We start from the raw sequence: 22,583 nt of genomic DNA, 5'->3' as shown, positions 1-22,583 counted from the left end.
CTTGAAGTTTCAAAACAAACTCTTTTCATCGACGAGCCCTGTTCTACTTTTAGTGTTGAAGTGCTGCAGTACGTCCTGGTAACAGCTTCATGTTCAACTACAGACAAGGAAAAGTAGAAATTACGCGGTGCGTAACATATGCCCCCGCCGGAAGTAGCATTTTGTAACAAAATGTGCAATATAGGTAAAAAATCAAGGTCAAAGGTCAAAGAAGTCAAAGGTCAAAATTCTGTGTAGAAGTTTTGAAGCCCTCACCTAGTGCCATCACATAAAGCAAATGGAATCGAAATTGGGTTAGAAATGGCGAAGGAGTAGCATTTTGTAGCCAATGTACAATATAGGTCAAAAATCAAGGTCAAAGGTCAAAGAAGACAAAGGTCAAAATTCTGTGCAGAAGTTTTGAAGCCCTCACCTAGTGCTATCACATAAAGCAAACGGAATCGAAATCGGGTTAGAAATGGCGAAGGAGTAGCATTCTGTAGCAAAATGCACAATAAGGTCAAAAATCAAGGTCAAAGGTCAAAGAAGACAAAGGTCAAAATTCTGTGTAGAAGTTTTGAGGCCCTCAACTAGTGCCATCATATAAAGCAAACGGAATCGAAATCGGGTTAAAAATGGCGAAGGAGTAGCATTTTGTAGCAAAATGTACAATATAGGTAAAAAATCAAGGTCAAAGGTCAAAATTCTGTGTAGAAGTTTTGAAGCCCTCACCTAGTGCCATCACATAAAGCAAACGGAATCGAAATCGGGTTAGAAATGGCGAAGGAGTAGCATTTTGTAGCAAAATTACAATATAGGTAAAAAAATCAAGGTCAAAGGTCAAAGAAGTCAAAGGTCAAAATTCTGTGTAGAAGTTTTGAAGCCCTCACCTAGTGCCATCACATAAAGCAAACGGAATCGAAATCGGGTTAGAAATGGCGAAGGAGTAGCATTTTGTAGCAAAATTACAATATAGGTAAAAAAATCAAGGTCAAAGGTCAAAGAAGTCAAAGGTCAAAATTCTGTGTAGAAGTTTTGAAGCCCTCACCTAGTGCCATCACATAAAGCAAACGGAATCGAAATCGGGTTAGAAATGGTGAAGGAGTAGCATTTTGTAGCAAAATGTACAATATAGGTCAAAGGTCACGACTGAAATTCTGTGTAGAAGTTTCAAAGCTCCCATGTAGTGCTATCATATAAAGCAAACAGAATCAAAATTGGCTCATAAATGACAGAGAAGTAGCAAATTGAAGATTTTGATCACACACGGACCCACACACGGACACACGGACGGACGGACGGACACACGGACACACACACGTACGGAGCCCGTTTCATAGTCCCCTGCTCGAACTCGTTCGGCGGGGACAATGAGCCTGATGAGGCTGACTCTTCAACAAGAATGTAAGTTCCAACTTCAGAGGAGCATTTAATGTATCTCAAAAGAGGAAAAAGCAAGGATATGTACGTAGGCCTATACACCGATGGTAGCTGTCTCTTCTCGTTGGGCTTCTAATCTAACGTTGGAATTGTGTTCAGTCAGGGGCTTGGTGGGAGCTGCAACTACTCTCTCTCTGCCTGAGTTGATGAGTAGTGTCATAGCTCCTCAAGGTCTCCAAACGATACTCAATGAATCCCGAGATCCTTGTCATACAGGTACTCCTGAAATATAAGAATGCATCGTAGGTCAAAGCTTTTTCTCGAGTCTCAACAAATTTCACTTTGGCACAGAGTTGACTATAACTGATGAAGATCTGATAGCAGTAGAAATACATGTAGTGGCATTCTTATGGAAGAAAACGAGAATAGGTTTATGATAAATGAACGGCGCAACTGGCATGTTGGAGCTTACGTTACATTACGTTACGTTGGAGTTTACGTACATCCAACCTAAGTCATGGAATCAAACCAATCTGCACACAAAATTTATTAGACATCTATGAACATGTACATCAAAGATTATCAAAAGCCCCCAGATTGCCTGTATATTTGCCCAATGATTTAAATAGATGCAATTAATTTCCCTGTAAAGGCCATTTTTTTTTCTTTTTTTCTTTTTTTTTTTGGGGGGGGGGGTGGGGGGGGGGGGGGGGGCTCATGACCATATCCTGAACAACTTTGGGTCCTTGCCCCCTAACTAAACAAGGATGATCAACTCCTAGTATGGTTGAATTCTCGCTATCGCCAATGACGTAAAAAGTACCCGGATGTTGATTTAAGCGTCATTTACGGTGCATTATGGGATAGTCCGGTAGCAAAATCACTTCCGTTCGTACGCGCGTGATACGTGACTAATGCTATTTACACACAAAACCGACTGTATTCTACGTGTACTTCCTGTTTTCTCGACTTGAATTACAGCTTTAATATGATTTGAAATTTCTCCATTCTTAAGAAATTGCTGTTAATACGACTATTGGTTGTTGCTGCGAAGCTGCCATGTGTTGTTCGCACGACAATAAATGAAAAAAAAAAAATCTGCAAAAATAGGACCCTTACTGGCATGGGAGACGTGACGTGGCCGCGTGGGTGAAGTTTGCGGGTGACTCCACAGCGCAGTACGTGCACGCGCGACTAGACTTACTACAAAGAGATTATAACACAATCTCTTTGACTTACTAGTAGTGGTAGTAGCATAGCACTAGGTAGTAGGCCTAGTGCCTACGTACATTGTACGTACATGTACTGTACTTACTTAGGAGAAGTTGCTTCGGAGACAGGATAAGTACGAGATCACTGTTCGTTCCCGATTGTGTTCGCGACATTTCGAGAGAGAACAAATTAAAAAAAAGATGGGCATTCTATGACGATATCCAGGTGGGTGAATATTTTCCAGCATATTTTCAGCGTATGCAGAGATGACTGATCTGTGATGTGCACATCGATCGCATGATCAAGCAGCACGCTGTACCGGTATGTGTTAGCTTATGCGCTGCGTGCAGTGGTGCATGCTAATGCAAGGCCGGCCGCCGGCGGGGACTCGACTACAGTGTACGAGTATGACAGGCCTGGCCACTCGCTGGCTCGGGCGGTACAGCCGCCTACTGTATAGTCCGGGAGCCAGCGGGGGTCAGCCTAGCTGAAAAGGTTACCAATTTTTATGTATATAGCAATTTAGTACATATGCCCCTAAGTATGGAAATGCACGTCTGGCTGGTCATCGGTGGTGGGTGTGGCCAGGAGGGCCAAAAAAAGGACCCCTCAAAATTAGGCTAGCCTAGCTGGAAAAGTAACCCCATGAAAACAACTGGAACTTGTTCGTTACACTTACAGGATAGATGAATGACCATTGCCAGACGTTTTAAGTGGTGGGGGGTAGCCGCCAGACGCTCTTAAAGGTCCAACTCCAGCTAGGCTAGCCTAGCTGAAAAAGTAACCTCATGAAAACCACTGGAACTTGTTCGTTACACTTACAGGATAAATGAATGACCATTGCCAGACGTTTTAAGTGGTGGGGGGTAGCCGCCAGACGCCCTTAAAGACCCAAATTTTTCCAGCTAGGCTAGCCTAGCTGAAAAAGTAACCTCATGAAACCCACTGGAACTTGTTCGTTACACTCACAGGATAAATGAATGACCATTGCCAGACGTTTTAAGTGGTGGGGGGTAGCCGCCAGACGCCCTTAAAGACCCAAATTTTTCCAGCTAGGCTAGCCTAGCTGAAAAAGTAACCTAATGAAACCCACTGGAACTTGTTCGTTACACTTACAGGATAAATGAATGACCATTGCCAGACGTTTTAAGTGGTGGGGGGTAGCCGCCAGACGCCCTCAAAGACCCAACTTTTTCCAGCTAGGCTAGCCTAGCTGAAAAAGTAACCTAATGAAACCCACTGGAACTTGTTATTTACACTTACAGGATATATGCATGGCCGCGTTGCCAGACGTTAAGAAGTGGGGGGGGGGGGGGGGGGGGTAGCCGCCAGATGCCCTCAAAGACCCAATTTTACCAGCTAGACTATAGCCCTGGCTGGAAAAGTAACCTCCTGAAACCCACTGGAACTTGTTCTATGTTTGTATCTCACCTGATAAACACTGTCGACATAGTATTCTGGTGTTCTTTCAATAACTTTCCACACTTTTGAGCTATCCTTATGACCACCAAATTCACTCCTCAGATCATCTAATGATTGCTGTCAAGTGTTAATATTGGTGAAGTCTGACTACGTCAACAGTCAAAAAGTCAATGAACTAGGCATATGCCATTTGAAAATCTCTGTAATCACAAAGTCGATACGTGGACGAGACATCACTTCGCTTTTGCCTTGTTAGATGATGAATATTTGTAAGCTTCCGTTTCTAATTCATACAGCACCAGCATACATGTCTGAGAATAGCGGTAAAGAAGATTAGAGTCTTTGGCAACAAGTGCAAAATTAAATTCTGTGCCTTATTTGCTAAACAAACGTGGTATAGTGATAGGAGGACAACGACCTGTTAGGCAATATGGCGGACCAATAGCTCTATATTATTAGTGCTATAGAATAAATGACAATGATGTAGTTCTGAAGCATACTTTTCATTAGATGCTTTTGCAATGACTCAATGTATACTTTTAATCGAACTAATATATCCATGACTTGCTCGTGAATTACGGCAGAACGATTCGGTGAGGAAAGTTTTCTGTGATGTCATTACGGAAGAAGTGAACGTGTCAATATTTTGCTATTTGTTCCATAATTAATTCTGAAGTGGTTAAATGTATTTTCCTAAAACATTTTTTCTTTTATATAATACCTACGTTGCATCAAAATGCCTATTCGTTCAAAAAATGCGGGCCATGTATTCAAAGGTCAAAGATCATAGGTTAATGGAAGTAGGGCATACATTGTACAACATTTCACTAAGTTGTTGGTTGTTGTTGTTTTTTTTTTTTGGGTTTTTTTTTTTTTTTGGGGGGGGGGCATGATTCAAAGTGTCCTAAAACCTTGTATAATACATGTATTTAGTTTTGTAGTCACGACTCTTGCTATGTATGATGCAAAACTCTTCCCGCTCATACAAATGCAGCCGTTTCAGGGAAATAATTATGATAATGATTGGTAATGCTGAAGTGGTTCATAACATTCCATTGATACTATGTATAGAACAGAAAGTGAATTTGACAATGGTATATATATGATATCCGCAATTTACTCTTTGACAGGTTCTATCATCCGATTAATAATGTATAAATGAATATACAGTAGTCCCCTATTCAGTAACTACAGGTTAAGTTAGATAAGCTGCATTAATTTTGCACGCGACCATGGCGTTATAGCCAAATATGATTGAATTCTGTAAATCTGTGTGCCTGGACAGGATTGGAAAACGAAACAACTTTCTGTGTATAGAACAACGAAACAGAAACTGGTGCATACATTATTCTCAGTCACTTTGTTATGCATAATGATGGTTTGCTCATTGCAGTTCCGGAATCTCAGCTCGAGGGACTCGGATTGATCCCAAATCAGTCGGCATGCGTGTATCACCCAAAACAATATCTGAACACAATTATAACTGCAGTCCTCCATATGGTTGCCGATAAGGGCTGGTATCAAGTTTGATTTTCATATTATTTACAGTACCTTGCATTTAAATTTTTTCATCGAAATGCCCGTATACGGTATGCGTATCTCAGTTAACTCTTTAAATCATAGTGATACGTGCCAAGAATCTAATGTTTTCAATAAGCGTGAACTCCAAAACATGTCGTGATAAGGACTTTAAGACAATTGGCATCGTCATTATAAAACGAATTCCCCTTTTACAAGACACGTTTTAGATTTCAGATAGAAATATGGATTCGTTTGAATGCATACAAACAGCTTCTTAAATCCTCTTACATTTTGTTTTTAAGATATGGTGTATACTTTAGAAGTGTAAGAAGCATGCTCTTGTTTTAGAGGCTTTGAGTACTGGTAAGAAGCATATGTTATTCTTATAGATTATGTGAATAAGTACGCATTCAAGGACGATTTGAATAAAACGTATCCAGACAACTGCATATCATATTTTCACCTCTTCCTTTTAATTCATGCAGATGTATACTCTTGCCGAGAAGGTTAACTGTTTGATAGATATAGTGCTCACCTTATTGAAAAGGTAATTGGGTAAATTTTTGGTTTCAGTATATTATTCAAACACAACTAAGTTAACTTTTACATTAACATTTTCACAACTCACAAATTCCACACGCACACACATTTCATGATTCACAAGATCCAAGTAACACTAATCCTATTTACTTTGCAGAGTGCAACAACAACATAAGTTATATACTGAGCAAATAGGCTTACATCAGTTCGCACTATTCAAGGTTTAGAGTAGTTAAGGAACTAAATCGTACCCGATTATGTGATGCTAAGTTGCACCTTGAGATGATGGGCAATATTGCCCCTATAAAGGAGCGGGCAGTGACACTGACTTGCTCCTTTAAAGGAGCAATTTTGCAGCAGTCATGGAGCAAATAAGCACCACATAGGTGCAACATCATACCAATAAGGCACAAGATTGCACCCTCAAGAGAGGGTACATTCTTGCATCCTTCGGGCATAAAGTTGCACCTAAAGGTACGAGGTTGCGCCTTTTTCAAGGGGGCAAAGTTGCTCCCGAGGGTGTAACTTTCATCCTTTCTTGCGGGTACAAAGTAGCACCCAAAGTTCCAAGATTGCACCCTCAAAACAAGGCACAATCTTGGAACTTTGGGTGTTTCTTTGCACCCTCACGAAAGGATGTAAAGTTGCACCAAGATGTAAAGGCTACACGGGGTGCAAAGGTGCGCCGAAATGTAAAGGGTGCAAGATCGCACCCTCAAGAAAGGTGCAACTTAGCACCACTTAGTGTGGGTGGAAAGATGCACCCTCAAGAAGAGGTGCAATCTAGCACCACTTAGTGTGGGTGGAAAGATGTACCCAAGGGAACATTTTCGCACCCTCAATAAAGGGTTCAACTTTGCACCCTCTCTGCAGTATTATTTTATACACACGTGAATTCCTTGTTCCTGTGAGCTACGTTTAATATGAGCGTGACCCAGTATTAGACACGTGTCAAGCCTTTGCAGACACATAATTTTTTTCTTCAGATTGTTTAAAGGTCATTTAAAACAAATTTAAATATATATTTATTTCTTTTAAGTTAAGAGGAGCAAATGTGGAGATCATGACCTGTGATACATGTTACGGGAAGTCTATATCTTTATGTGTACTCGTTTTTTTTTTTTTCAACTACAAGGAATTACCTATGAGCTAATTGGATAAAGAAGCTGAGCATTCCTTTTTTTCACCAGTTAATGTCAGTGCTGGTGTATTATTCTTGAAAAGTTGGCATCTAAATGTCCTCCAAACCAAGTACTCACTGTATAAAATTATATTCTTGTGAGTTACGTTTCTTATGAGCATGACAGATCTGTAGACACGTGTCATAGTGGTTACAAATACTAAGTTTCCTTTGCTTTCATCGTTATCACGAAGCGATTTTGAACAATTTCAGATGTTCTGGTTTTTTCAATTTCGTTACGAGAAGGCAATAATGATTTCATGTAAAACATGTTAAGGAAAGTTGATAGTTTGGTTATTTTATCATTACTCATCTTCGTCTTCTCAACAAGAAGATGGTACACATGAGCTCATTTGCTAAAAAATTTGAAGGATGTTTAATTGCTGGTAGCCACGTAGGGGCTTTTGTCATAACATTTTGCATCTTAATCCCTCGAAACTAAGTACATGCAGTATTAGTTTATAGATAACATAATATTTTTGTTGTTGATGTGAGCTTATTCATATGAATTTTAGACATGTTTCTCATATGTTTCTGTCATATGCTTTACTGAAGAACAGCAAATGTTGAGTTTATTGGCAAGAGAGGTTGATCATTACTTTACATTTAAGTTCATTGAAGTGCCGGAGCATAAACTTGTCTCGAAATATTAGCATCCAAAACCCTCCAAACCAAAAACGTGCAATACTAGACACGACAGGAATTCCTTGTTGTTGTGAGTTATGTTTCTTAAAAACACTGATTTTTTCTGCTTTTGCAATGTACTATGTTCAAAAACACTCTTGAACAATTTTCAGATTTCGTTTCTTTCTTAAGAGAAGAAAACGATGAGGTCATGTGAAGCATGTTCCTATAAGTTTTATTTTGTTAATAATTTTTCTTTACCCATCTCCTCAACCGTAAGGTGATACGGTACCTAAAAAATCATAGGCCAAAGGTGTTGAGCTTTACTTCCCCTTTTTAAAGTAAATTTAAGAGCTGGGGCATTATTTTAAAAAAAGTTGCCATTTTAAGCTTTGTACACCGAGGACGAGTCTTACTGAATGGATTTCTTGTTGCAGTAGAATTGTATTTTTTATGAGCTTGATGGAGTATTAGACAATTGTATAAAGTGTTTGCAAAAACTGTTAATGGGTTTTGCTAATGTCCAAAGAGTTCATTTGCCAATTTTGATTGTCTTTTGTTTTAATCATCAGATGTTTGTTTTATCATGGTCATAGAGGAAAGAAACTTCACTGCAAAAAGTCCGGTGTTAAATAGTGAACACCGAGCTGGTGTTGAATTTTCGGTGCTCATTTATGGTGTTAAATTAACGCCTCCGGGTGTCATTTCCAAATTTTAAACTGTTTTTTGAAGAGTTTCTTAGTAACTGCACTTCTTGTTGATTTTTAATTTAAACAAGACGATCAAGAATTTTACATTAAAATACTAGATTTTTGAAAAAATGTGAAAATAAATTGACACCAAAGTAACACCAGCTGGTGTGGTCTCTTATTGAAGCTGGACGGGTGTTAAACCATTGATATTAACACCAACAAATATCAAATCAACACCATGTGGTGTCATTTTTGAATTAACACCAGTACAGTGTCAAAATAACACCAGGTACAGTGTCAAATTAACACCACGAAGTGTCAGGTGAACACTTTTCAACACCATCACAGTGCATTTTCAACACCTGTGGGTGTGGTCCTTTATTGAAGTTTGATCGGTGTTAGATTTAACACCCGCGGTGTTAAATCTAACACCGATGTTTTTGCAGTGTTAATTTTTTAAAAAAGCCTTCATATAAGAAGAGATACTGTAGGACACAATTTTATCAAAAGTTGTGATTTTCAACATTTCCAAAATGCAATTGATGAATATTTCTCCCCAGGGCACAGAAAGAAAGTAGTTTTTGGTCTTGTTTTTTTTTTTCACGTCAGTATGTTATAATACCCGCGGGTTTACGCCCATCCCACCAATTTCCATCCGGATACTGTGACCCGGCCCTGATTTTTTTTGTTTTTTGTTTTTTATTTTTGTTTTACACTGCAAAGAAAATGAGACTACTGATGTTTGAGAAAAATCCTGACATGTTTGATTGGGCAATTCTTTTTTTGATGTCTATTATCCTTCCCAAATAAGTTTTTTTGGTTATCACTGAGGACAAATACAGACACCCTATTTCTTCTACAAAAACCACAGCACTGTATATTCTCATATTAATTTCGTCTCAACACTTGCCCTATTGATATTTCAAAGCATGTTTCCCTTTGCGCTCAAGAAACTCCCCCCATTAAAGGAGACCTCCGGGTGATTCTCAGATTTGTACATTTGTACAACTATGAATTAGTTATACTGAGGACAGAGTTTCAGAATTTGTGATGATTGGGATGAAGAATAAGAATATGTTCAAAAAATAGAACAAATTGCAATGAACGAGGATGATGACATGGGAGAGTCGCCATAAGAATGCATGAGTTGGGGCTCAAGGAAGCAGAACAAAAGAATAAGGCATGCATAGATTATAGACAGGTGAACTTGCAAGCAAGCGGTATTGTTATGGAATTACACTGCTATCATTTCTGAAATATGTGAACCTTGTAGCTGGTAAAATTGGGTCTTTGAGAGCGTCTGGGGGCTACGCCCCACCACTTAAAGCGTCTGGCAACGGTCATGCATTTATTCTGTAAGTGTAAGAACAAGTTCCAGTGGGTTTCATGGGGTTACTTTCCTAATTTTCAGCTAGGCTATAGCCTAGCTGGTAAGAGTTTGGTCTTTGGGGCGTCTGGCGGCTATTGTCTGGCAACAATCATTCAATTATCCTTTGAGTGTATCACAAGAACAAGTTCCAGTGGGTTTCAGGAGGTTATTTTTCCAGCTATATATAGGCTAGTCTAGCTGGTAAAATTGGGTCTTCGAGGGCGTCTGGCGGCTACCCCCCCCCCCCCCCCCCCCCACCACCACCACCATTTAAAACGTCTGGCAACGGTCATGCATTTATTCTGTAAGTGTAAGAACAGGTTCCAGTGGGTTTCATGGGGTTACTTTCCTAATTTTCAGCTAGGCTATAGCCTAGCTGGTAAGAGTTTGGTCTTTGGAGCGTCTGGCGGCTATTGTCTGGCAACAATCATTCAATTATCCTTTGAGTGTATCACAAGAACAAGTTCCAGTGGGTTTCAGGAGGTTATTTTTCCAGCTATATATAGGCTAGTCTAGCTGGTAAAATTGGGTCTTCGAGGGCGTCTGGCGGCTACCCCCCCCCCCCCCCCCCCCCCCACCACCACCACCATTTAAAACGTCTGGCAACGGTCATGCATTTATTCTGTAAGTGTAAGAACAGGTTCCAGTGGGTTTCATGGGGTTACTTTCCTAATTTTCAGCTAGGCTATAGCCTAGCTGGTAAGAGTTTGGTCTTTGGAGCGTCTGGCGGCTATTGTCTGGCAACAATCATTCAATTATCCTTTGAGTGTATCACAAGAACAAGTTCCAGTGGGTTTCAGGAGGTTATTTTTCCAGCTATATATAGGCTAGTCTAGCTGGTAAAATTGGGTCTTCGAGGGCGTCTGGCGGCTACCCCCCCCCCCCCCCCCCACCACCATTTAAAACGTCTGGCAACGGTCATGCATATATCCTGTAAGTGTAAAGAACAAGTTCCAGTGGGTTTCACAAGGTTACTTTTTCAGCTAGGCAAGCCTAGCTGGAAAAAGTTTGGTCTATAAGGGCGTCTGGCGGCTACCCCCCACCACTTAAAACGTCTGGCAATGGTCATTCATTTATCCTGTAAGTGTAACGAACAAGTTCCAGTGGGTTACATTAGGTTACTTTTTCAGCTAGGCTAGCCTAGCTGGAAAAATTTGGGTCTTTAAAGGCGTCTGGCGGCTACCCCCCACCACTTAAAACGTCTGGCAATGGTCATTCATTTATCCTGTAAGTGTAAAGAACAAGTTCCAGTGGGTTTCATGAGGTTACTTTTTCAGCTAGGCTAGCCTAGCTGGAAAAATTTGGGTCTTTAAGGGCGTCTGGCGGCTACCCCCCACCACTTAAAACGTCTGGCAATGGTCATTCATTTATCCTGTAAGTGTAACGAACAAGTTCCAGTGGTTTTCATGAGGTTACTTTTTCAGCTAGGCTAGCCTAGCTGGAGTTGGGCCTTTAAGAGCGTCTGGCGGCTACCCCCCACCACTTAAAACGTCTGGCAATGGTCATTCATTTATCCTGTAAGTGTAACGAACAAGTTCCAGTTGTTTTCATGGGGTTACTTTTCCAGCTAGGCTAGCCTAATTTTGGGGGGTCCTTTTTGTGGCTCTCCTGGCCACACCCACCACCGATGACCAGCCAGACGTGCATTTCCATACTCAGGGGCATATGTACTAAATTGCTATACACATAAAAATTGGTAACCTTTTCAGCTAGGCTGATCCCCGCTGGCTCCCGGACTAGTACTACCGTGGTCGGCGCGGCGCTATAGGTAAGGTACACGTACGCGCACGCTAGCGTTGTGCAAATTATGCTCCGCGCCGGAAGTGCCCTTGCTACCAAGTGCACTAAATCTTGACGAAAAAGCCACATCCGGGTACTTTTTACGTCATTGGCGATAGCGAGAATTCTGTCCACTATCTCTGGAGAAAAGTTGAAAATGTTCAAGTTTTTAAAAGCTAGATGAATAAGATACCATGTATGTCACTTAAGCTTTCTGCTAAAGAGGGCTAAAGAGTTGTAGATCACATAAACTTATGAGTATAAACTTACATATCCTTGTGCACCTTGTGTGGTGTCTCACAAAGTGGGGTACTGCATCGCAACTGCCTTGGCTTCAACGCGTCTTTTGCTCACTACTTGGGTATCTGAATTTAAAAAGGAAGCAAGAAGAGTGTTAATCATATTCTACGAAGCAAATATATAGCATCAAAAAATTGACCCTCATTTCAATCTTTTAAGGGGCTGAACTATTTTCATTTTTTTTTCTTGGCATTAATTTCTATTGCTATTCAGTACCGCTGTTTCAAGTACATTTATTCATGTGCTTCTTACACCAAATATCAGTTAATACAAATGAAAATTTCATGCAGATGGGTTAAGTGTGGATGTGCACAGTTAGTAGAAAAATACAAGATGTGATTATCCATCGAACTTTATGGCAAATCAATTTCCATTTTTTTTATTCATCATTATTGTAATTATATCATAAGTATTAGGACTATTATCATTTACATGTGGCCCAATGGGGCTACCAAGAAAATAAGTCAGCGCGGAGTCTTGTAGGTACACTCTGTTTACATGTTTCATACAAGTATATCAGTCTTTATTTTTAAATCTATAACCATCACTTCATTTACAACGTTATACTTACCGGTCCCTTCATTTTTATTTTTATTTATTTATAATTTTATTTATTTATTTATTTATTTATTTATTTTTTTTTTTTGGGGGGGGGGCACATTTTAGACTGTTATTCTTTATATTTGAGAAGACAAAAACAAAAGTGAACAGGCAAATTAGATGGTGCTATATTGCATGGAAATGTATAGTACAAGACATGACAATGGGAAACTGGTTTTCCAGACCATTATTCAAACAATTGAACTTACGCTGTACAGTTTTCTGCTTCCATTATCAACAAGAAATATGCTACGATGATCTGGATAAGCAGGTGTCTCCTTGGAGCAGTCAGAACTCCTTCCATCAGCTATTGAAGTATCTCCTCCCCCTTGGAGTGATGTGTGTGTTGAATTCCTGGGCAAATAAGTAAAATTTAAAGGTTTTACAAATAATTAAGGGCGTCTGGCGGCTACCCCCCACCACTTAAAACGTCTGGCAATGGTCATTCATTTATCCTGTAAGTGTAACGAACAAGTTCCAGTGGTTTTCATGAGGTTACTTTTTCAGCTAGGCTAGCCTAGCTGGAGTTGGGCCTTTAAGAGCGTCTGGCGGCTACCCCCCACCACTTAAAACGTCTGGCAATGGTCATTCATTTATCCTGTAAGTGTAACGAACAAGTTCCAGTTGTTTTCATGGGGTTACTTTTCCAGCTAGGCTAGCCTAATTTTGGGGGGTCCTTTTTGTGGCTCTCCTGGCCACACCCACCACCGATGACCAGCCAGACGTGCATTTCCATACTCAGGGGCATATGTACTAAATTGCTATACACATAAAAATTGGTAACCTTTTCAGCTAGGCTGATCCCCGCTGGCTCCCGGACTAGTACTACCGTGGTCGGCGCGGCGCTATAGGTAAGGTACACGTACGCGCACGCTAGCGTTGTGCAAATTATGCTCCGCGCCGGAAGTGCCCTTGCTACCAAGTGCACTAAATCTTGACGAAAAAGCCACATCCGGGTACTTTTTACGTCATTGGCGATAGCGAGAATTCTGTCCACTATCTCTGGAGAAAAGTTGAAAATGTTCAAGTTTTTAAAAGCTAGATGAATAAGATACCATGTATGTCACTTAAGCTTTCTGCTAAAGAGGGCTAAAGAGTTGTAGATCACATAAACTTATGAGTATAAACTTACATATCCTTGTGCACCTTGTGTGGTGTCTCACAAAGTGGGGTACTGCATCGCAACTGCCTTGGCTTCAACGCGTCTTTTGCTCACTACTTGGGTATCTGAATTTAAAAAGGAAGCAAGAAGAGTGTTAATCATATTCTACGAAGCAAATATATAGCATCAAAAAATTGACCCTCATTTCAATCTTTTAAGGGGCTGAACTATTTTCATTTTTTTTTCTTGGCATTAATTTCTATTGCTATTCAGTACCGCTGTTTCAAGTACATTTATTCATGTGCTTCTTACACCAAATATCAGTTAATACAAATGAAAATTTCATGCAGATGGGTTAAGTGTGGATGTGCACAGTTAGTAGAAAAATACAAGATGTGATTATCCATCGAACTTTATGGCAAATCAATTTCCATTTTTTTTATTCATCATTATTGTAATTATATCATAAGTATTAGGACTATTATCATTTACATGTGGCCCAATGGGGCTACCAAGAAAATAAGTCAGCGCGGAGTCTTGTAGGTACACTCTGTTTACATGTTTCATACAAGTATATCAGTCTTTATTTTTAAATCTATAACCATCACTTCATTTACAACGTTATACTTACCGGTCCCTTCATTTTTATTTTTATTTATTTATAATTTTATTTATTTATTTATTTATTTATTTATTTTTTTTTTGGGGGGGGGGCACATTTTAGACTGTTATTCTTTATATTTGAGAAGACAAAAACAAAAGTGAACAGGCAAATTAGATGGTGCTATATTGCATGGAAATGTATAGTACAAGACATGACAATGGGAAACTGGTTTTCCAGACCATTATTCAAACAATTGAACTTACGCTGTACAGTTTTCTGCTTCCATTATCAACAAGAAATATGCTACGATGATCTGGATAAGCAGGTGTCTCCTTGGAGCAGTCAGAACTCCTTCCATCAGCTATTGAAGTATCTCCTCCCCCTTGGAGTGATGTGTGTGTTGAATTCCTGGGCAAATAAGTAAAATTTAAAGGTTTTACAAATAATACAAATTATGGCATGAGGATACTAAGTAATAGGTCCCTCCAGTTTACATTATAAACTTGAAGTGCAAAATCATTTAATATACATATTTGCCATAAGCAACGTTCAGCTCTACTTACACAACTCAAGACTGACCATAACATGGTTTTCACTTCTGTCGATACAGCAAGTACACATTTTTCTTAAATACGAGTACTAACCTCTCAAGGCTTTCATTTTCAGAGAGAAGGACAGCTCCAAAACTGCTCCATGAAGAATAATTAATACTTGAAAATCATTTCTTCAAACAAAACAAAACCAACAAAGCTTTCAGTCTCTTAATGTAGCCTCTTATGTAATTACTGAGACTCTAGAATGTAAAATAAATGTGAATCAATTTCAAACTAGTCTCCCTTCATTAATCATCGTGGAAAACAACAGAATAGCTTACAGCAGGGTTAGTGCAATGGAAGTCCATATCTCAGAGGCTCCTTCGCTGATGTTGGCCCGGTGTTTCCAGCATTCGTCAACCCTGCATTCAATGGCTCGTCGTTGGCCACATCTGTTACATGTACTTCTTCAATCTGGTGATCTGCACCCTCGTGGTGTGACAGAGACTGTACAGCTATCAATCTGTCTTCGTTCTCCAAATGATGACCCCTATACCGAGTTCCTTTAAATCACCATCACTCCCGAAGAACTGTCATGTTACGTCTTTTCATCTGGAGGAAAGCATGAAAACACAATGTTCAGAAATGGATTTAGAACTCATCTCCACAAGACAATATGCAGTTCCGTTTTGTTCACACAAATACTAAGTGTGCATCAATAGAAAAGCTAGAAATTACTTTTTAGCTACATCGATCAGCATATTTAGAAAGACCCAAAGATGAGCGCTCTGCCAAATTTCAATGCCTAAGGTCACCTGTAACTTTCATAAAAAACAATGTTCAAATATAGTACCCGTTGTCGTCTGCTAAAAAGGGGGATCGATCTCCATGATGTGTGAGCACGTTGATCTTCAGCTAGAAGTGTGATGTCACAGTGGACTAACACTTAACAGTGCATGCATCGTATTTCTTACTTTATGATTGCCACACATGACGTGGGAGTGCAATAGCACTATGGTATTCTCCCAGTTGTGTGGATGCTCGAATGTGGTGGCAAATAAAAGTCCTTTTTACTACATAGGTCATCACAATTATATAAAAAACCAAATTTCACCATTTTTTTTTTATTACCGTATCAATCGAGATCACCTTCTGGCAACACAGTGTCAGTGATTCGGCTGTCGTCTCAATAGCAATGTAGAGTTTCTAGACGCTTCTAGTCTATTGCATTAACCCTATTTCAACTGGGCTATTGGAGACCAAGTTTTTACGGGGGGCATATGGAAAACTTTCGCACGATTTCGCGCATTTAGGGTTGACAGACCAGAGTGCACGTAGTCGCCGAGAGCCAACAGCCGAGTGCACTCGAGCATAATATGGGAAGGAGCGGACTCGTCCATTGTAAGGGAATCGGGAGAACCGTGCGTGTGCTTACTGGAGGGACAGAATGCATGAACATGGAAGCCATTCTTTTTTATCTGACAGCTAATAATGAAATGATATTAGTATTTTTAGTACCGGGAATCTAGATTCCGTACAACGGCATTTCCGTTTCACCACACAAGTTGATCATTCACGAGCACACACACCAACGCGTACAGTATCTACATAATGGGTTCATTCACCCCTGTTGATTTAATGGGACTGAACCATGGTCTGTTCAAGCACGGCTTGTTGCAACCTCAAGTCATCTCTGCAGAGCAAAATACGCATGATGATCCTTGAATTTGGGAATATTTAGCTCTGAAAGAAGTTGTAATACACTCTGCAGGATTGTCAGAATATTAATAAAGACTAATCTGTTATAATGTGGATGAAAGACGATTCAAAAGGCATGATATCCAGCGAAAATTGTGAATAACTTGAACTCTCCCGCCTTCGTTTCACAGCACAAACACAATCGTTTGTTTACGCACACTCGTCCGTTGTCCGTAAGCATTAGGGGAATTGTGTACAATGGACAGCACAAAAGCTCGCACGCTTTAGCAAAGTCACAAGCAGTTTTGTAAAACATTCTTTGATTTGACAAGAAAAGTTCCCTCATTTCTCTCTGACCAATCAAAGCAAGTTATACATCACTGAAGAGCCCAAACATTCTACTTCATTTTGAAGTGCGAGGGTAAACAATTCCACTAAGCTTCCGTGGTACAGCCTGTGATTTATATGGGCATGTCCGAAAATTATGGCTTATTTTGGGTACTCCGCCATAGACAAACTCAAGATTTGGTGATTTGAAGCAGAATTTCAGAGGAAAAGTGCCCTAATTTCCCCAAACCTTTTTTTTTTTTTTGGGGGGGGAATACACGGAGTAGAAAGAGGGTACATTCTAGTTTCATTTGGAGTGCGAGGGTTTTGGATTCATAGCCATGTTTTTTGTGCAGAGCTATTTTTGTCCCAAAGGAGGGGGATATGACGCGTCTTTTCACGTGTTATAAGCACCGGTGCTCTCGCTCCGGAGCAAATGCGCGCAAGTTTTCCATATGGGGGGGGGGGGGGGGGGGGGGGGGGGGGGGGGGTCAATTTGACCCCCCCCCCTTCAGATCTCGGCCGCCGATCACGCGATAGCCGCAAAATTTTGCCTGAAAATAGAGCCGGATGTCAACTACAAGATTACACGGTCATACAATAGAAAAAATGTTGATTTTATATTTTTGAATAAATTAATTATGCAAATTTATGCATGAAATTATATTTTTACATATAACTCCAACAAAAAGACTGAAGGATTGCTAAATTTTTGTGTCAGAGTTCCTCAAGACACATCAATTTTCTTTTGAAAAAATAGCGCAGTCAAAATCAGTTTCCTTTGTTTTTTTATTGTTTTGTTAATTTTTCATGTATTTTACTGTTTTTTCGATCTTTTGTTTTCCATTGTTTGTTTGTTTTTCCAAAATTTGTTGCAGGCACTTTTTCAAGCTTATCTACATTAGAATTGATTAATTTCAATGGTTAAAAGTTGAAATAATCTAATTTATATCAATTAACCAAAAAAAAACACAAAAAACCACAATTTGCATAGGATTTGCACAGAAATCATGAATTTGAGCTGTTTTCAGGTTGACATGCATATGCAAAACATTGCGTAACTTCAAAACGGTGTACCCGGACGTCGCAAATTTGGTCTCAAAATATGCGGGAGACTTCAGACCATGAAAAAAAAGTCATGAAATGACGCGGCAAAATCTTTGCGCGTTGCGGAATCGTGGCGTGAAATGTCGAGAAGGGGGTCAATTTGACCCCCCAGTTAAAATAGGGTTAATTATAGCACAGCTTTATATACGTCGATCTCTAACCGTGGTCTAAACTCGACCAGACGTCTCCCTCTACATACTTTACAGTGATCATCTCTGTGTGCATGATGCTATGCTTGTAGTCCATGTAGAGTTCATACCACTGCACTGTAGGCCTAACGTTAGGTCTATAATACCGCAATGAGAACCGGACCTACGCCCTAGGATATAGCTTATCCTGGAAAACCGTTCAATGTAGGCCCTAGATGTTTAACAGTGGTCTAGGTTCTGCTTCTACTACGTTCTAGGGCTAAATCGTGATATCGGTCCCCTCTCATTCTGCGTGTGTGTCTCCACTAATGCGTAAAGTCTATGGAGGTTGAAAGAAGTCCCCAGCTAGCTATAGCGGTGAAGGGTGAGTGGGGACCTAACCGGAGTTCTAGACTACCTACTAGTACTAATACTAGTTGGGCCTAACCCGTTAGTAATAGTAGGCCTATTTCGCGTTAATGCTGCTCTAGTTGGAATAGAATAAATGAGTAGGGCCTACAATTAACGCCAACGGTTGTGAGACTTGTTTAGACTAACGGTTAGACTTTTACAGTTAGACTTAGAGTAAGCCCTACCTCGTTAGAACCCCAACTTAAGTACATGTAGACTAGACCGTGTCTAGTTCTATTAGTTTCTCTAAGATCTAACATTACACTGTTAGTAGTTAACGTTAGGCCTACGACTAACGTTCTGGAGAATTTAGACTCGAAGTTTAGTGTGTCCCAATATTTTCTGAAACGCATAATGTTAACGTTAGAACTTTTAGAACTCTATTAGAAGATAGCTCCTGATGATCGATGTATCATGAGAGGCATTTTTTCAACTTCGCTCTGTAGGTGCCTACAAAAGTACAAGTAGCCCCCTCACACAGTTACAATGTCAGATGTACAATGTCAATGACGGTTACATTCGTCACTCATTTTTGTTAATTTTGGAAATCATAACCTGGTCTAGACTCTATTTTGTTTGAAAAATGCGTTTCTAACGTTAAAAAGTTAAATATCGACTTATGAAATAGTCCGCGAATAGGCCGAGCCCCATCCCAACATGCACAAAGACTCAAAGTATTACTGTAGTATTAGATCCTAACACCTAACAGTTGAGTTTCGGCCTCGGATTCTAGCTGTTTTCCTGCACTACGGGAGGAAAAACCACAGGTATGACTACACACTGGATACTGACTCAAATCCCATCTCAATAACATGTGGAAGTGAAGAAAGAGATTTGGGGGTGCTATTTCAGGAGAATTTGTCTTTCAGTAAACACTCAGCAGATGCTGCCAATAGAGCCAACAGTAAAGTGGGAATGATTAAGAGATCTTTCACAACTCTACAGAAGAAGGGCTTTCTCTCACTCTACAAAACAATTGTGAGACCAACATTGGAATACTGCAACTCAGTATGGCACCCAACACTGAAGAGGGATGAGGACATGCTAGAAAAAGTCCAACAAAGGGCAACAAGGCTTCTTCCTGAACTGAAACAAATGACATACCCAGAAAGACTCAGAGAACTGCACCTTCCCACTCTGGCTTACAGAAGACAGAGGGCTGACTTGATACAGATGTTCAAAATTCTGAAAGGCTTCGACAGAGTAGATCCCTCTAAATTCTTCCAACTGGCCAGCGGTTCAACAACAAGAGGTCATGGTCTCAAACTTGTCAAACAACGTATCCATTCTAGTCTGAGGCAGTCTGCTTTCTCAATAAGAAATGTTAACAATTGGAATGCACTTCCCAAGGAGGTCATCAACGCTACCACCATAAACCAATTCAAGTCGTCCCTAGAAAGACACTGGAGAAACAACCCAATCAAATATGAGCCCTACCTGAGACGGGACAGAACTGTAACGAGGGACAAATAAGCTTAGCTTCCAGTCTCTACACCCAAGTATACCCAAGTAAGCAAGTAAGTTAGGTGTTTATAAGGTAACTGCGACCAGCCCCATAGCTAACTGTGTACACTAACGTTACAAGGAGCGTCCCGGGCGCGTGTTTTTTTTAGACGGCACAGATTGGGGAAACTAAAAATCTATCGGGGACCCTATCCCTAAACCTAACCCTAATCCTAATCCTAACCCTAACCATCAAACCCTAACCCTAACCCTAACCCTAACCATAACCATAACCAAAAACCCTAACCCAACGTTTTTCCCATAGGTTTAACACGCGCCATGCCCCAATCTGTGCCGTCTTTAAAAAAAACGCGTCCCGGGCCCGGGGTTATTCGTAAGGTAACTTAGATGGTCGTTTACGGAGAGGTAGTAGCCCATAATACTGGAAAAACTCAACAAGTTATAATTAGATCGATCTATGGTTTGCTTACCTTCAAAAATGTGAATAATATCTCCGCCCCGGATATGCATAGGATTTACGTGCGTGTGCAATCGTGAGAATCAGAGCCTGGATGTAATGGACGTGAGAAAATTTCTGTCTTCAAATTAGTCCATGGGCCAAGACCCGAAAAATGGGTTGTTGGTACCATCTGAGGTGGCACAACCTTTTTGGTGTCATTTTGTTTGTCGGGCATAGATATGCTTATCAAGCTATGATAGCATTTCCAAATGAGTAGCTTAGTCATAATAAATGAATTTTTAACCAATTTGGTCGCGTATTTATATCCCTATACTTCTGAATCGAAACTAAACCGCTATACAAAGAAGAGCACTGCCTTCTGTATGTCCACAGGTGTTCTGTTGTAAACGCGGTGCGCTTAGTCTTTATTCAAGGCAGCGAAGGGAATATCCAAAGGGTTATGATATCCACAGCTGTCACGCGGTGCGCTTAGTTCTTTATCTAGACCAATGTACCGTTATCATATCTAAAGTTCCTCATAAAAGGGATTATCCATACTGTTTTTATACAACCCTATCAACAAATACATCAGTTTTAAACAAAAATCACTCTGTTCATTTACAATATCATTCATTATAATGTATCGTAGTGTACCGGTACATCGTTTTTGCATTATCTTTTATTGTTGGAGGGAAATAAAGTGACATTGGCGTGGTATCAGCGTTTTCACCGTAGCGTTTTCACCGGAAAATTATAAATGATTGAAAAATACGGTAAAATTCACTAGGAATTGCTTTTGTTGTTGTTGTTTTTAGATAAAAGGACATACACTGTATCATACGCTTTGGATATTCCCTTCGCCGTCTTAGAATAAAGACTAAGCGCTGTGGACATCATAACCTTTGGATATTCCCTTCGCTGCCTTGAATAAAGACTAAGCGCACCGCGTTTACAACAGAACACCTGTGAACATGCCATAGAGCTGCATTTTACAGCTCTATGGAACATACAGAAGACAGTGCTCTTCTTTGTATGGCGGTTAGTTTCGATTCAGAAGTATAGGGATATAACAACGAGACCAAATTGGTTAAAAATTAATTTACTATGACTAAGCTACTCATTTGGAAATGCTATCATAGCTTGATAAGCATATCTATGCCCGACAAACAAAATGACACCAAAAAGGTTTTGCCACCTCAGATGGTACCAATATCTGGCCTGGCCCATGGACTAAATGGAGTGGCCACTCCATTTGAAGACAGAAATTTTCTTACGTCCATTACATCCAGGCTCTGATTCTCACGATTGCACACGCACGTAATCTTCAAATGGAGTGGCCACTCCATTTGAAGACAGAAATTTTCTCACGTCCATTACATCCAGGCTCTGATTCTCACGATTGCACACGCACGTAAATCCTATGCATATAATACACGCACAGCACATCGTATACACATGCACACAGTACGTCCACGCACAGGCGACAGACGCGTCGCTCAGGTAAACCTTCCCGCGCCCAAACCAGGGGAAATTGCGGCTGGTGATTGGCTTAAAGTAAACACATGACAGGGGAATTCTCAATTTCTATTGGCCTAACCAAATGCATTCAAACATGTATTCACTGGAATTCACCCTAGTTCTGCCAGCTTGACTTACTAGTTCACGGTAGTTCCTTCAGTTTTACTAACATGCGCTGTTTTCGTAAGATCAACGAGTTTATAGTATGATAGTTTCTCCACTTCGACTAGCTTTACACTAGTTCCTCCACTTTGACTAATTTTTGGCGTATACACTGCAAACTAGTGCAGCATACAATTTTATGCTAGTCAGACTTGATTGACTAGCTTTGGGTTAGTAAACCATGGCCTGATTTAATCCAGCAGAGCATTACTAGCTGCATTGCCGCATTTTACTATCATCATGTTCGTATAGCAATTTTTACTAACCGTGCTCGACTAGTTTAATACTAGTCAGGCCAGGAATTGACCCATTTAGGTTGTGTGTGAATGGACAATAATATTAACCTTCATAAATGGTGAAAAATGAATCAAAGAACGAAGAATCAATATATTCACGAAGAATTCTGCCTGCTTTAAGATGTTGCGAACATTTTTCTCTTGGGCACAACTTGGTGTGATATACCATATAAACGGGAATAATTTATTTTTGTTC

The 22,583-nt window shown here is 40.1% G+C and overlaps 1 long non-coding RNA gene across 1 annotated transcript; it reads right to left on the bottom strand.

Moving 5' to 3' along the window:
* Window positions 1–13,755: 13,755 nt before the first annotated feature.
* Window positions 13,756–15,504, bottom strand: LOC139720243 (uncharacterized). The gene is made up of 3 exons (XR_011710151.1): window positions 15,179–15,504; window positions 14,568–14,712; window positions 13,756–13,825 (listed from the first exon to the last, which is right to left on the bottom strand). It is a non-coding gene; the product is annotated as an uncharacterized lncRNA (long non-coding RNA).
* Between the last annotated feature and the right edge of the window lie 7,079 nt (window positions 15,505–22,583).

This window comes from Diadema antillarum, unplaced genomic scaffold (genome assembly GCF_040938485.1).
Source record: "Diadema antillarum isolate AM-2024a unplaced genomic scaffold, OU_Dant_1.0 scf00000125, whole genome shotgun sequence".
NCBI lineage: Eukaryota > Metazoa > Echinodermata > Echinoidea > Diadematoida > Diadematidae > Diadema > Diadema antillarum.
The sequence above is the reverse complement of the archived record's forward strand: the minus strand, read 5'-3'. Positions and strand labels throughout refer to the sequence as shown.